The 13461-nt window shown below is 42.1% G+C and overlaps 1 protein-coding gene across 4 annotated transcripts in view; it reads left to right on the top strand.

Annotated features, from left to right (window-relative positions):
• Window positions 1-3079: 3079 nt before the first annotated feature.
• PCYT1A (phosphate cytidylyltransferase 1A, choline) overlaps window positions 3080-13461 on the top strand; it is a 49855-nt gene continuing 39473 nt past the window's right edge. Inside the window, exons 1-2 of one of the 4 annotated variants that reach the window (XM_025285661.2) lie at window positions 3556-3659; window positions 11336-11405. The gene's annotated coding sequence lies outside the window, so the exon portion shown is untranslated. Of the gene's footprint in view, window positions 3368-3507; window positions 3660-7435; window positions 7461-11335; window positions 11406-13461 lie in introns of those variants that run through there. The other 3 variants (XM_025285668.2, XM_006054242.3, XM_025285663.2) reach the window with 3 other exon arrangements.

The raw sequence follows: 13461 nt of genomic DNA, 5'->3' as shown, positions 1-13461 counted from the left end.
GAGTTTGAGTGAATTCTGGGAGTTGGTGATGGACAGGGAGGCCTGGCGTGCTGCGTTTCATGGGGTCGTAAAGAGTCGGACACGACTTAGTGACTGGACTGAACTGAATGGAATCTATCTGCCCTGTTCAAATAAGTGTTTGAAACTTGTTGGGGATTTTCTCCCCGGGACTTGGAAGCAACGAACCTGAAAGAATGACACTTGGACAGTCTCTTGCAAGGACTGACAAGTTTATTTCTGCAGTCAAGCCTTTTTATAGAAGCAGGAACAAAGAGCTTAAAGTATATGGCCAGTAGAGCACATACGGGGTTAACACATAATCAGTAAAAACATTTCAAGGACAGCACGCTGTAAGTGACTCGTGCTTATCCCACAACCCGTTTTCTCAAGTAACATCCCTATTTATTATTAAATCTTGGCGCTGAGCATAACCAAAGGCAGGAGATGTTTTTCTGTCCGCAGTACAAAGCCGGGTACTTCTGGCCCTTTGCCATTTTCCCAAGGACTTTCTCCTTTTACGGCTATTTTGTACTACGCTTCTCAACAAAACTCAAAAGGGAAGGCTCACAATATAGATCCTTTATTTTCCCCTGTAGTTCCTCAGCAGCTGCTTACCCACCATATTTCTCAGCTGCTTTCAAGAAAAGCATGTAAACAAAAATAAGTAAATACATGGAAAAATCCTTTAACAGTAGCCATTTCCTTTTCTAAGAGACTAGAGATCTCTTCAAGAAAATCAGAGATACCAAAGGAACATTTCATGCAAAGATGGGCTCGATAAAGGACAGAAATGGTATGGACCTAACAGAAGCAGAAGATATTAAGAAGAGATGGCAAGAATACACAGAAGAACTGTACAAAAAAGATCTTCACGACCCAGATAATCACGATGGTGTGATCACTGACCTAGAGCCAGACATCCTGCAATGTGAAGTCAAGTGGGCCTTAGAAAGCATCACTACAAACAAAGCTAGTGGAGGTGATGGAATTCCAGTTGAGCTATTCCAAATCCTGAAAGATGATGCTGTGAAAGTGCTGCACTCAATATGCCAGCAAATTTGGAAAACTCAGCAGTGGCCACAGGACTGGAAAAGATCAGCTTTCATTCCAAGCCCAAAGAAAGGCAATGCCAAAGAATGCTCAAACTACCGCACAATTGCACTCATCTCACATGCTAGTAAACTAATGCTCAAAATTCTCCAAGCCAGGCTTCAGCAATATGTGAACCGTAAACTTCCAGATGTTCAAGCTGGTTTTAGAAAAGGCAGAGGAACCAGAGATCAAATTGCCAACATCCGCTGGATCATGGAAAAAGCAAGAGAGCTCCAGAAAAACATCTATTTCTGCTTTATTGACTATGCCAAAGCCTTTGACTGTGTGGATCACAATAAACTGTGGAAAATTCTGAAAGAGATGGGAATACCAGACCACCTGATCTGCCTCCTGAGAAATCTGCATGCAGGTCAGGAAGCAACAGTTAGAACTGGACATGGAACAACAGACTGGTTCCAAATAGGAAAAGGAGTTCGTCAAGACTGTATATTGTAACCCTGCTTATTTAACTTCTATGCAGAGTACACCATGAGAAACGCTGGACTGGAAGAAACACAAGCTGGAATCAAGATGGCCGGGAGACATATCAATCCCCTCAGATATGCACACAACAGCACCCTTATGGCAGAAAGTGAAGAGGAACTCAAAAGCCTCTTGATGAAAGTGAAAGTGGAGAGTGAAAAAGTTGGCTTAAAGCTCAACATTCAGAAAACAAAGATCATGGCATCCAGTCCCATCACTTCATGGGAAATAGATGGGGAAACAGTGGAAACAGTGTCAGACTTTATTTTTTGGGGCTCCAAAATCATTGCAGATGGTGACTGCAGCCATGAAATTAAAAGACTCTTACTCCTTGGCAGGAAAGTTATGACCAACCTAGATAGCATATTCAAAAGCAGAGACATTATTTTGCCAACAAAGGTTCGTCTAGTCAAGGCTATGGTTTTTCCTGTGGTCATGTATGGATGTGAGAGTTGGACTGTGAAGAAGGCTGAGCACCGAAGAATTGATGCTTTTGAACTGCGGTGTTGGAGAAGACTCTTGAGAGTCTCTTGGACTGCAAGGAGATCCAACCAGTCCATTCTGAAGGAGATCAGCCCTGGGATTTCTTTGGAAGGAATGATGCTAAAGCTGAAACTCCAGTACTTTGGCCACCTCATGCGAAGAGTTGACTCATTGGAAAAGACTCTGATGCTGGGAGGGATTGGGGGTAGGAGGAGAAGGGGACGACAGAGGATGAGATGGCTGGATGGCATCACTGACTCGATGGACGTGAGTTTCAGTGAACTCCGGGAGTTGGTGATGGACAGGGAGGCCTGGTGTGCTGCGATTCATGGGGTCACAAAGAGTCGGACAGGACTGATCGACTGATCTTATCTGATCTGCTCTGATTTCCTTCTCCAGGGGATCTTCCCGACCTAGGGATGGAACCCAGGTCTCCCGCATTGCAGACAGATGCTTTACTGTCTGAGCCACCAAGGAAGCCCTACTTATTCCATAACATTGGCTATTTTCTGGCCTTGTTGAAAGTCAAAGTGTTAGTCACTCAGTCCTGTCCACTTTGCGACCCCATTGAGTGTAGCCAACCAGGCTCCTCTGTCCATCGAATTGTCCAGGCAAGAGTACTGGAGTGCGTTGCCATTCCCTTCTCCAGGGGATCTTCCCCACCCAGTGATGGAACCTGGGTCTCTTGCATTGCAGGCAGATTCTTTATTGTCTCAGCCACCAGGGAAGCCCATCTACAAGGGACTCCTCCAAAGGGGTTTGCTAGTTTCTTTCTAGCAAAGGAAAACATTTCTTTTCACCAGTCACCCTGCTGTGTGATTTCCTACCAGTGGCCACCAAGTCAAGAATTGTACCTGCTTAGATGGCCCCCAGTTGATACCCAGGGATCATCTCTTGGTGAGCCAACCTGGGTTAGAAACAACTGGAACACAGAGGGCTTTTCACAGGACTTGGTTGGCGGACGTGCATCTCTTCACGTCACCCAGTAGGGAAAGGTGCTGTGTGAAGCAGTTGCAGACCATGGTGTGGAGGTAGGGGGTGTCAAGGTTGGAAGGTGTCGCGGCCATCTGCATTATGAATGTGCTGGTATATGAGTACCTGGCACCGCGTCAGCCGCTGGGGTAGAGCAGGAAGGACTAAAACGGACAGGTAGGTCCGCCTGGGAGGGACTGAACCCGGAGCTGGGCAAAAGGCAAGCCACCACGTTAACGCTTCTTGACGGACGGCCAGCGAGCAAGAGTGACAAGTCACAGCCGTGTCTTATTACAAGGTACATCCGTTTCTTCACCGCATAGTCCAATTCCGCAAGGTAAGTGACCCTTTGCCATTTTATCTTCTCTCTTGTTGAGTTCTGCTCAGTCACTCTGCCCCACGGGGCCTCTATGGAGGCGGAACCACTGTATCAGAAGTGGTTTTCGAAGAGAATTAGTGGTCGGAGTGATAAGAGGAGGGCAATAGGCGGGATTTCCGGTCCGCGCTTCCGTCAGCTGCCTTTCCCGGGCGTCTCCGCGCAACCTCCTCTATTTCCCTTGTCCGTGACGCGGCGCTCTGGAGAAATTCGACGGGACAGTCACTAGGGGCCAGGGAAACGTGAGCTGCAGGTAAGGACCGGGTGTGTGTATATCCTTGCGGCTGTGTTTGAGAGGAGAAACTGTGGTGCTGGGACTGCCTGGAGGAGTGACTGAAAGAAGAGTGGGTCAGTGACAGTGAGGGGAGTGTGAGGCTACGACTGTGAGGCTACTGTGACCCAGGGGCGTTGACAACGAGGGGACTGTGGCTGAGACGTAGCTGCTTGCGAGGGATCTGTGACCCAGCAGCAGTGAATACTAAGGGGCTCTGACCTCGGAGAACACGAGGCAGAGGCTGCGTGGGGACTATGACCGAGGAAGTATGAAGCAGTGACAGCGGGGAACTGTGACCAAGGGCCAACGACTCGGAGGAGACTGATCGATGGATAGGAACTGTGAGGGGACTCTGACCTAAGGGAATATGAAGCAGCAGCTGCGAGGGGACTCTAACCAAGCAGCCGTAACTTTGAGGGGGCTGAGTTGGAGAAGACTGTGGGATCAGTGACTGGACAGGGTACTGTAGCGTTTTGTTTGAGTAGGGGTGTGGTGACTGGGTGGAGAAGGTTAGACAGAGCCGAGTTTAATTTGATGGACAGACTTCTTGTGGCTGGGAAGCTTACCTCACAATTGAGCTACAGTTTCTTCTGCCGTAAGTGGGAAGTTTGGATTAGATGAATGTTTCCTAAACTGCTGTGTAGTCCATTTAGTGGAGGGAACCTGAAATTTACAAAAAAAAAAAAAAAAAAAAAGAAAAGACACAGACCTGAAATTTTCACGTAATAATAGTATTATTTCATGAAACTTGTTTCAGTTATGAATGTGTGAAGTTATGATGCAAACTGAATTTCATGTATCTTAAAATGTAGTTAAAAAGTTGGAAAAACATTGGACCAGATTATTTCTGAGTTTTCCTTCTAGTCTAAAATGCCATGATTCTACAATGAGGGGATATTTGGAAATACCAAGATGCAATTAGGAAGATCTGGGGCTGGGGCACATCCTCTACCAGATTGACTTAACTGAAGAAGGCTTCCCAAATAAAATTGGAGTAGTTTTAACTGAAGACTGAAGCTCAGGTCCTCAGTTGGGAGAACCAATACTTATATATTGAAATAGGGACAGTGATATTTAGAAAGGCAGTGAGGATATAGGGGTTTGTAATGGGAAAAACTGTTAGGAATAGACACTGAGTAATGGGGAAGCTTTGAAGAGGGTAGAAACAAGGCTTAGAAGGGGAACTGAAGATAGAGACAGAAAAGATTCTGCTGAGAATAAAGTGACCTTCAGGGTCCTTTTCAATCTTAATATTTAATGTTTCTGTAAATACAGAAAATTGTTAGTAAAAAGGTACTGGTTGAGAATTATATTTGGTGCACTAATCTGTGGTGAACAGATGATCATCATGGAGAAGACGGGATGACTTGGAGAGGTCAACACTGGTGACTAGAAGGTCACAGAGGAGAAGCTTTAATGTATTTAACTATCCAGATCAATGGTTTTTGTACATTGGAGGCCAAGACTGGCCTACTGGGAATGATACCATGCTGTGGATAATTCAACTGATGTTTTCAGTTCAGTTCAGTCGCTCAATTGTGTCTGACTCTGCGACCCCATGAATCGCAGCACGCCAGGCCTCCCTGTCCATCACCATCTCCTGGAGTTCACTCAAACTCACGTCCATTGAGTCGGTGATGCCATCCAGCCATCTCATTCTCTGTCCTCTTTTCCTCCTGCCCCCAATCCCTCCCCAGCATCAGAGTCTTTTCCAATGAGTCAACTCTTCACATGAGGTGGCCAAAGTACTGGAGTTTCAGCTTTATCATCATTCCTTCCAAAGAACACCAGGGCTGATCTCCTTTAGAATGGACTGGTTGGATCTCCTTGCAGTCCAAGGGACTCTCAAGAGTCTTCTCCAACACCACAGTTCTAGCTTGGGTTTATTTCCTACTGATTCCCTTTCATGAGGTCTGTTAGTGATGCAGATGAAATTGAAGGAGTTTCACTACTTCTTCCTCTTTTACAGCCCTTTGTAGAAGGTGCTACTTGTTGATTGTGTAACTTAGTGTTTTTTAAAAATATATGTAATAGAAGAAGCTTGAGACAGTTTTGACTTACCAGACACTGTATTTATCTGATAACTTGATAGTCACTCCCACCCTTTATACACATATACACTGTGTCATAGCGGAAGAGATTTCAGAAAGATACTTAAACGGAAATCAGTTGGGAATGGTGAGGAATAGCCTTTTTTTGGCAGCACCAGTCTTAGTTGCAGCACAAGGGATCTTCAGTCTTCCTTGTACTATGTAGGATCTTTAGTTTTGGCTTTTGTGATCTAGTGCCCTGATCCAGCCAGCTGCATTGGGAGTGTGGAGTCTTAGCCACTGGACCACCAGGGAAGTCCCAGGGAGAGCCTTTGTTTAGCTAAAAAATGGCTGTTTCTAGAATATTATATGTTTACTAGGCTTACATTCTATATAACTAAAAGGAGCTACTCAAGAATTTGTTCGTAGAACAGAATATACTACTTAAAGGTTACTCATCACCAAAGGGAAGACGTTTAGGCTTAGGGACTGCAGCACTGCCTCTGGGGTTATTTGTATTTGCTGAATGAAATGATTCTTTTTGATTTGACCTGCTTTGTAAATTCCTTTTGGAAACCAATATAATGGCCTAATTGATTAAGAAGGAACATTATTCCTTCCTCAGCCTATGATGTCTTCTCTCATAAACAGGTGAGGTTTTATTTTTCTTAGGGATCTCCTCTTTGGATATGCGACTCCTTATGGGGAATCTAGTCAGAGCCTTGGATTCCTGGTGACTTTATCTGATGTTAACACTGACTTACTCTGTGACTATGGGAAGAATTATTGCTTTCTCTTGCTTTAGATTTCCTTACTGTGGCAGAGAAAGCTGTTCTTCCGGTTAAATAGCCCTTTAATAATCTGAAAAATATGCATACTAACCATATTTAGTATACAATCTCATGGAGTTTGTTAACCATCTGCCCTCATTCATGCTTTTCCTGTGGAGCTATCTAATCTGCAGGTTAGACATGATTCCCCTTGGGAGCTGAATAGCCTCTTCATGTTATAAACTCTGATTAATTTATGAAATAGTCATAGAAAAAGCAAGCACAATAATGATGGATAAGGACAAAATATCTAATAATAATTGTAATTCTCTTATGTTTTTCTTTCACAATATTTACATAACTCTCATCTGAAGCCAGATCTTCTGACTTTGCTAATAGAGATAATTCCTCCTACTGAATCAAACAGAAATTCTTACACTAACATTTATGTTCTCCTGAAATAGATTAGAAAGAATAAATTTTTCTAAAAGTCATGATTTAGGGGGAGTTTTTTTCAGTTAGAGAAATCCTAAAGTCAGGCTACTTCCCAATCATCACTGGACTGTGAGAGCTCCTTTTTATTCAAGATTGTTTCTGATTCTACATCTTTTACTTATGTCTACATAAGTCACATTAGAAAATAATAGGAAGAAGAGAGTGTGAACAGGGCTCAACTTTCTTGCTTATCTGCCTAGAGAGTAACTTCTAGCACTTTCTCTTTCCTAAGCTTAAACCTTTCTGTTTCTAGTCCTAAACTTCTCTTTTCACAATATTCCTGTCAAATGGGTACCTGAACACATGTATGACATGTGATTTGTTAATTGTTTATGAATGGTTTGTGACAAAATTTAAATCCTAACTCCCTTCCTCTATAATTTAATCAGTAAATTCAGGGAATATACATTTTTACATACTTTATTTTGCAGTATATGCCAGGGCACCATTCTAGAAGGGAAAAAAACAACAACAACAAAGCAACAGTGAGTCTCTTGTATATATTTGGCACTGTGTTAGGTTTGTTTACATACTTTATTAATATAAATAAGTTAATTTCCTATATTTTCCTGTTTGCAGATCACGTAAGTAGATAGATATATAGCAGGATTGGAGGGAGATTTGTTTGTTTTTCTGTCTTTTTTTCCTCCCTTTCTGTTGGTAACTCTCTTGTTGAAAGTTTAGTTTGAAGCTTTCTGCATTTGGAATAGAATGTCTGTCAGGGGAACCCATGGATTTGCTAGGCTGTTATATCACATTCACAGCTATTTGCAAGCCAGTTTGAAGTGAAGGCTGCTAAAAATAGTGATTTATAATCTTTGCTCTATATTAGAGAACAGAATGAGTGTATGGCACTTAATAGAAACTGGGTGATTCTGGTTTGTTTGTTTGGCCCCTAGTCTTAATCTTTTTTGTTCCATGGAACACTTTGGCATTATGGTGAAACCTTGTGGACTCCTTTTTTTGATTAATGTTTTTATATGCAAAAAAGTACATAAATTATAAAGAAAACAAATTGTGTTGATATGTAATCAAAATATTTTTAAATGTGTGAAATAGCACATGTAGGTTTTATTAACACAGTAAATAAACTTGCTGTCTATCAGTGGGTCTTATAACTATGATAATTTTTAAATGATCATGTGTTTAAATAGTATTTCAAGATATTTGTAACAAGTGTAATATCATATGAAAATATCTATGATTTCTATTGGTGACAAAGTCTATTTTACTAAGTCTACTATTATTGTTGTGGCTTACATTCATAATTGAAGGATCGTGGATTTTCCAGAGGCTAGTGAAAATCCCATGGACGGAGGAGCCTGGTGGGCTGCAGTCCATGGGGTCGCTAAGAGTCGGAAACGACTGAGGGACTTCCCTTTCACTTTTCACTTTCATGCATTGGAGAAGGAAATGGCAACCCACTCTAGTGTTCTTGCCTGGAGAATCCCAGGGACGGGGGAGCCTGGTGGGCTGCCGTCTATGGGGTCGCACAGAGTCGAACACGTCTGAAGCGACTTAGCAGCAGCAGCAGCAGTGAAAATAAAGATATACTTTTTTTAGTCTAAATCCCAGATTCCCTGAATCTGTCATAGACCCTGCCTTAGAGATGTAACCCAGTCTAGGGAAAACAAAATCTAAACACAGGGTTTACACACTGATTCTTTCAGTAGGATAGTGGCAGAGCACATTGTTCAGCTGTAAGAGCTATTACAAGTTTCTGTTTTTTAGGATAGTCTCTGTCCTGAAATCCAACCCTCTGTGGTCAGGCCCAAGCACAAACTTTATTTTGGTCCATGACTAACCCAGAGTCTGACACAGAGTAAGTGCCCACTCAGTGTTTGTTGAATAAGTGTTTCTTTGGAGAAATTAGAGGGAAGAGATCAAGTTCAAAGCTTAGATCTTAGATTGTGGCCATTTACTGATCCTAAATATTGAGGAATAACATTGAGCCCTAACTTATAACTAATCTGTCTGTGCAGATAATGTGAAATCACCTTTACATTTAGAATTTCCCAAAGCAGGCATTCTTTTGACTTATTCTATATGGTGTAGTCGGAGAAGGCAATGGCACCCACTCCAGTACTCTTGCCTGGAAAATCCCACGGATGGAGGAGCCTGGTGGGCTGCAGTCAGTGGAGTCACGAAGAGTTGGACACGACTGAGCGACTTCCCTTTCACTTTTCACTTTCATGCATTGGAGAAGGAAATGGCAACCCACTCCAGTGTTCTTGCCTGGAGAATCCCAGGGACGGGGGAGCCTGGTGGGCTGCCATCTATGGGGTCGCACAGAGTCTGACATGACTGAAGCGACTTAGCAGCAGCAGCAGCATATGGTGTAGTGATATATACTGGTTAGTGACGTTGTTACTGTTGTAGTTGCTGAGTGATGTCTGACTCTTTGCAATCCCATGGATGTTTTAGCATGCCAGGCTCCTTTGTCTTCCACTGTCTCCTGGAGTTTCCTCAAATTTATATCTGTGGAGTTAGTGATGCTATCTAACATCTCATCCACTATTGCCCCCTTTTGCCCCTGCCTTCAGTCTTTCCCAGCATCAGGGTCTTTTCCAGTGAGTCGGCTCCTCACGTCAGGTGGCCAGAGTATTGGAGCTTCAGCTTCATTATCAGTCCTTCCAATGACCATTCAGGGTTGATTTCCTTTAGGATTGACTGGTTTGATCTCCCTGCAGTCTAAAGGGACTCTCAAGAGTCTTCTCCAGCACCACAATTCAAAAGCATGTGTTTTTCAATGCTCAGCCTTCTTTATCATACAGTTCTCACATTCGTACAGGATTACTGGAAAAAGCCTTTTAATACTTTAAGTTAGCTTTTCTTCCAAGGAGCAAGCATCTTCTAATTTTATGGTTAGTGACATAAATTGCAGTAATCCTACATCAGAAAGTTATGGATGTGAGGACTTCCCTGGCTAAGACTCCAAGCTCCCTAATTCAAGGGTCCCAGGTTTGATCCCTGATCAGGAAACTAGATCCCACATGCTGCAACTAAGATCTGGTGCAGCCAAATAAATAGTTTGTTGTTTGTTTGTTTGTTTGTTTTAAAGAAAGTTATGGTACAGTTTCTTGAAGTAATTGTATTTCTAGCACTGTCCTCCACATTAGAACTGTTTACATAATCTAGGTAGAGTTTGCTACCAAATTATTAATAAAACTGATCTTGTTTTCATTTAGAATAGAGTTGACAAACTTCTTAGGTAAAGAGCCTGATAGTAAATATTCAGCTCTGCGGATCATACAGTCTCTGTTGCAACTACTCAACTCTGCAGTTGTAGCACAAAAATAGCCATAGGCAGTACATAAGTGAATGAGCATGGCTGTGTTTCAGTAAAACTTTAATTATAAAAACAGACTGTGGGCCATTTTTGACTTGTAAGCTGTAGTTTGCTGACCCTTGCTGTAGGAATTCTGCTAGTTCTTGAATCCAGCCCTTCCTCCCACTGTGGGCTAGATATATCCTCCCTCAAGCTTCAAAGATCTTTACACAAAGGGTGATGTGGCTGCACTGTTATCTGTGGGAAGGCCTGAGTGTACAGCAAATGACATGATTAATGCCAGCAGTGTTTGATGCACTTTAACCTAGAAGTTCATAGAGCTTGCCTCTTAGAGCACTACTTTATTAAATTCCACAGTGGTAGAAGCAGATAACAAATATGAAGTATGCTTGCTCATTTAGCTTTGGAACTGGGCATTGGTATGCCAGTAGAAAATTGCTGTTATTGTTCAGTCACTCAGTTGTGTCTGACTCTTTGTGACCCCATGGGCTGCAGTGTGCCAGCCTTCCCTGTCCTTCACTATTTCCCAGAGTTTGCTCAGACTCATGTCCATTAAGTCGATGATGCCATCCAACCATCTCATCCTGAGTATAGGGTTGTACTGAGGGAAATTATTGTAGGCCCAGGGATGAGGGGAAGCAGGAATAGAAGGCAAAGGAAAAATTCTTGTCTCCTTTTTTTTTTAATCAGATAGTTCCTATAATACTCAGTCAAATTCGAGTTAGATTTTTGAGACTTGAAGAGTATATATGATTGCAGCTTTTACTACTTAGGTTGTTGCATAGCTTAAGAAGCAGTGTCCATCTCCTCTTTCACCCTGGGATGCTTAGTAAATCTACCAGCAATAAGGAAGTAGAATAGAAGGGGATTGAGTAGAAGTTTCTAAAACTACACTTCCAGGAGACTTTCATCTTTAAAACACTAGCACATGCATACCAGCACCCAGATATTGTCTCCTTCAAGACATTCATGTTGGAAAAACACTTGATTAGACTTATCCTCCATATCTCCGTCCTGCCACCCCTTCGCGCTGACTCACATTTCCACTTCTTTTGTGTGCTTCCTTAATAGCAGAGTTGATCTGTCCAAGCAGGCATCTACTGGAACACTGAGGAACAAGGCTAGCAGTGTGTACTGGGAGGTGAGTCAGCAGAAATGGAGCCAGATTTTGTGAATCTGGGTAAAAATCACAGGAGCAGATACTACATCCTGTATCTTGAAAGCAGTTTGGAGACACTAAGGCACTTACTAGCCAGGGTGGTGGTAGTGTGGGTATTTATGTCCATATTTAGATTCTGTGTTTGAATGGGGAATTTGAGTGACTAAGATGAAGTGACTTATCTAGGAACTGAATATGTAGCAGTGTTGGAATAATTACAAGTGCTGCATTTTAAATGCCAGCTCTATTTTCCTCTTTTTTGTTACAGCTTCTTTTGACATAGAAGCTTTTGGGAAGGATAAACAGCTAAGGAAATAGGTTTTGGCCTACCCTGATGGGCTCAAGAGGGAGGCACTGTATTTTGTCTCTAGCTGTTTTCATTCTGACTTAGATGAATTAATATGGGTGGTGTGGCTGGAAACCAGGATCTACCTGCAAATTATTAGGCAATCTCCTGCTCCCCATCCTCATTTTGCTCTTGTACTGCATTGGCTCTGAGGAGGTGCCATGTTTCCCCAGCCCTACTACCCACTGTTAAGTAGATATTAAGGCAACCACTGTGTGTGTGTGTTTTCACTCTGGAATGTAGATATTTAAAGTCTTCTTTTCCGGGGACATCACTCACTTTTACTTGAATAGCATTGCTGCTGCTAAGTCACTTCAGTCGTATCCAACTCTGTGTGACCCCATAGACAGCAGCCCACCAGGCTCCCCCGTCCCTGGGATTCTCCAGGCGAGAACACTGGAGTGGGTTGCCATTTCCTTCTCCAGTGCATGAAAGTGAAAAGTGAAAGGGAAGTCGCTCAGTCGTGTCCGACTTTTCGAGACCCCGTGGACTGCAGCCCACCAGGCTCCTCTGTCCATGGGATTTTCCAGGCAAGAGTACTGGAGTGGGGTGTCATTTGATTACAAAGGGGCAGTTATCATAAACAGAGAGTTTGGGAAGTATTGTTCCTCATTGTTGGAGATATTCAGTGATTACTGGGCAGTTGTGAGTATAATAAAGGTGGTATAGTTTTAGGTAAAGCTAAGTTTCAGTATAATGAATTGAAAAGCCAGCGTGTATTTGCTACCCTCAGTACACTCTCATCCTCCATATAACCTTTTCTCGATATGTTCTGGCAAATTCGGTATGTTCTGGCAGCTGTCTATTGGAACTTTAGGGAAACGGGGGGTAATTTTTTTCATCAGTTTAGGCACTAGTTATTAAAATTTTCTATATACTTTCAAGGTGTGTAAGTTAGTAGATATGAGGAACATGGAGATGGTCTAAGAGAGCCAGTGAAAAATGAAAAACATGGCAACCTATAAAGTCAAAGTTTAAAAATAGTTTTAGTAATAGTTCTAGAGGAAAGGCATGACAATTAATCTCTTTATAATTTCTAAATTCTTTTAGGCTAATTGTTATGGAATTACAAACTGGGGTCTTGGTGTTTTCTACCTCCTAAAAAAGTGGAAAGATATAGAAGTATTTTACATTATAAAACAAAAAATATTAGTTGTATTTGTTCTAAATCCAAGGATCTTTAGCCTTCAGTTTGTCTGATGCATCATCTTCAGTTTAAAGTATAGTGTAGAATACAGGATAGGACACAAAAGTCATCTTTGGGAAATAAAAGAACTATGTGTAAACAGATAAGGAAAAATACTTGACAGGATGAGAGCTTTATTTTACCATCTTTGATACACTTCTAAATTGACAAGTATTTGACATCTTTCCATTAAAACAAAATACTAAGATGTGTAGTGTTTTTCAAAATTTCAAAAGAGTTTTTTTTTTTAATTTATTCAAATAGTTATTGAGCATCTGCTGTGTGCTAGGGCTTATTGCCAGGTATTGGATGCATCAATTATAATTTTCTGGTTCTAAGTGATAAGAAACCCAGCTTACCTGAGTTTCAGCAAAAAGGGAAGTTCATTGGATGGCAGAATTAGGCAATTCAGGATCTGGCTTCTCTCCATCATCATCATTGCTTTCTCTGTGTTGTCTACTTTGAGAAAGACTCTTCCTGGTTATAGGATGACCGCTAGATTGTCA

The sequence above is a fragment of the Bubalus bubalis genome, chromosome 1, assembly GCF_019923935.1.
Source record: "Bubalus bubalis isolate 160015118507 breed Murrah chromosome 1, NDDB_SH_1, whole genome shotgun sequence".
NCBI lineage: Eukaryota > Metazoa > Chordata > Mammalia > Artiodactyla > Bovidae > Bubalus > Bubalus bubalis.
Note: the sequence above shows the minus strand (reverse complement) of the source record. Positions and strands in the feature narration are given on the sequence as shown.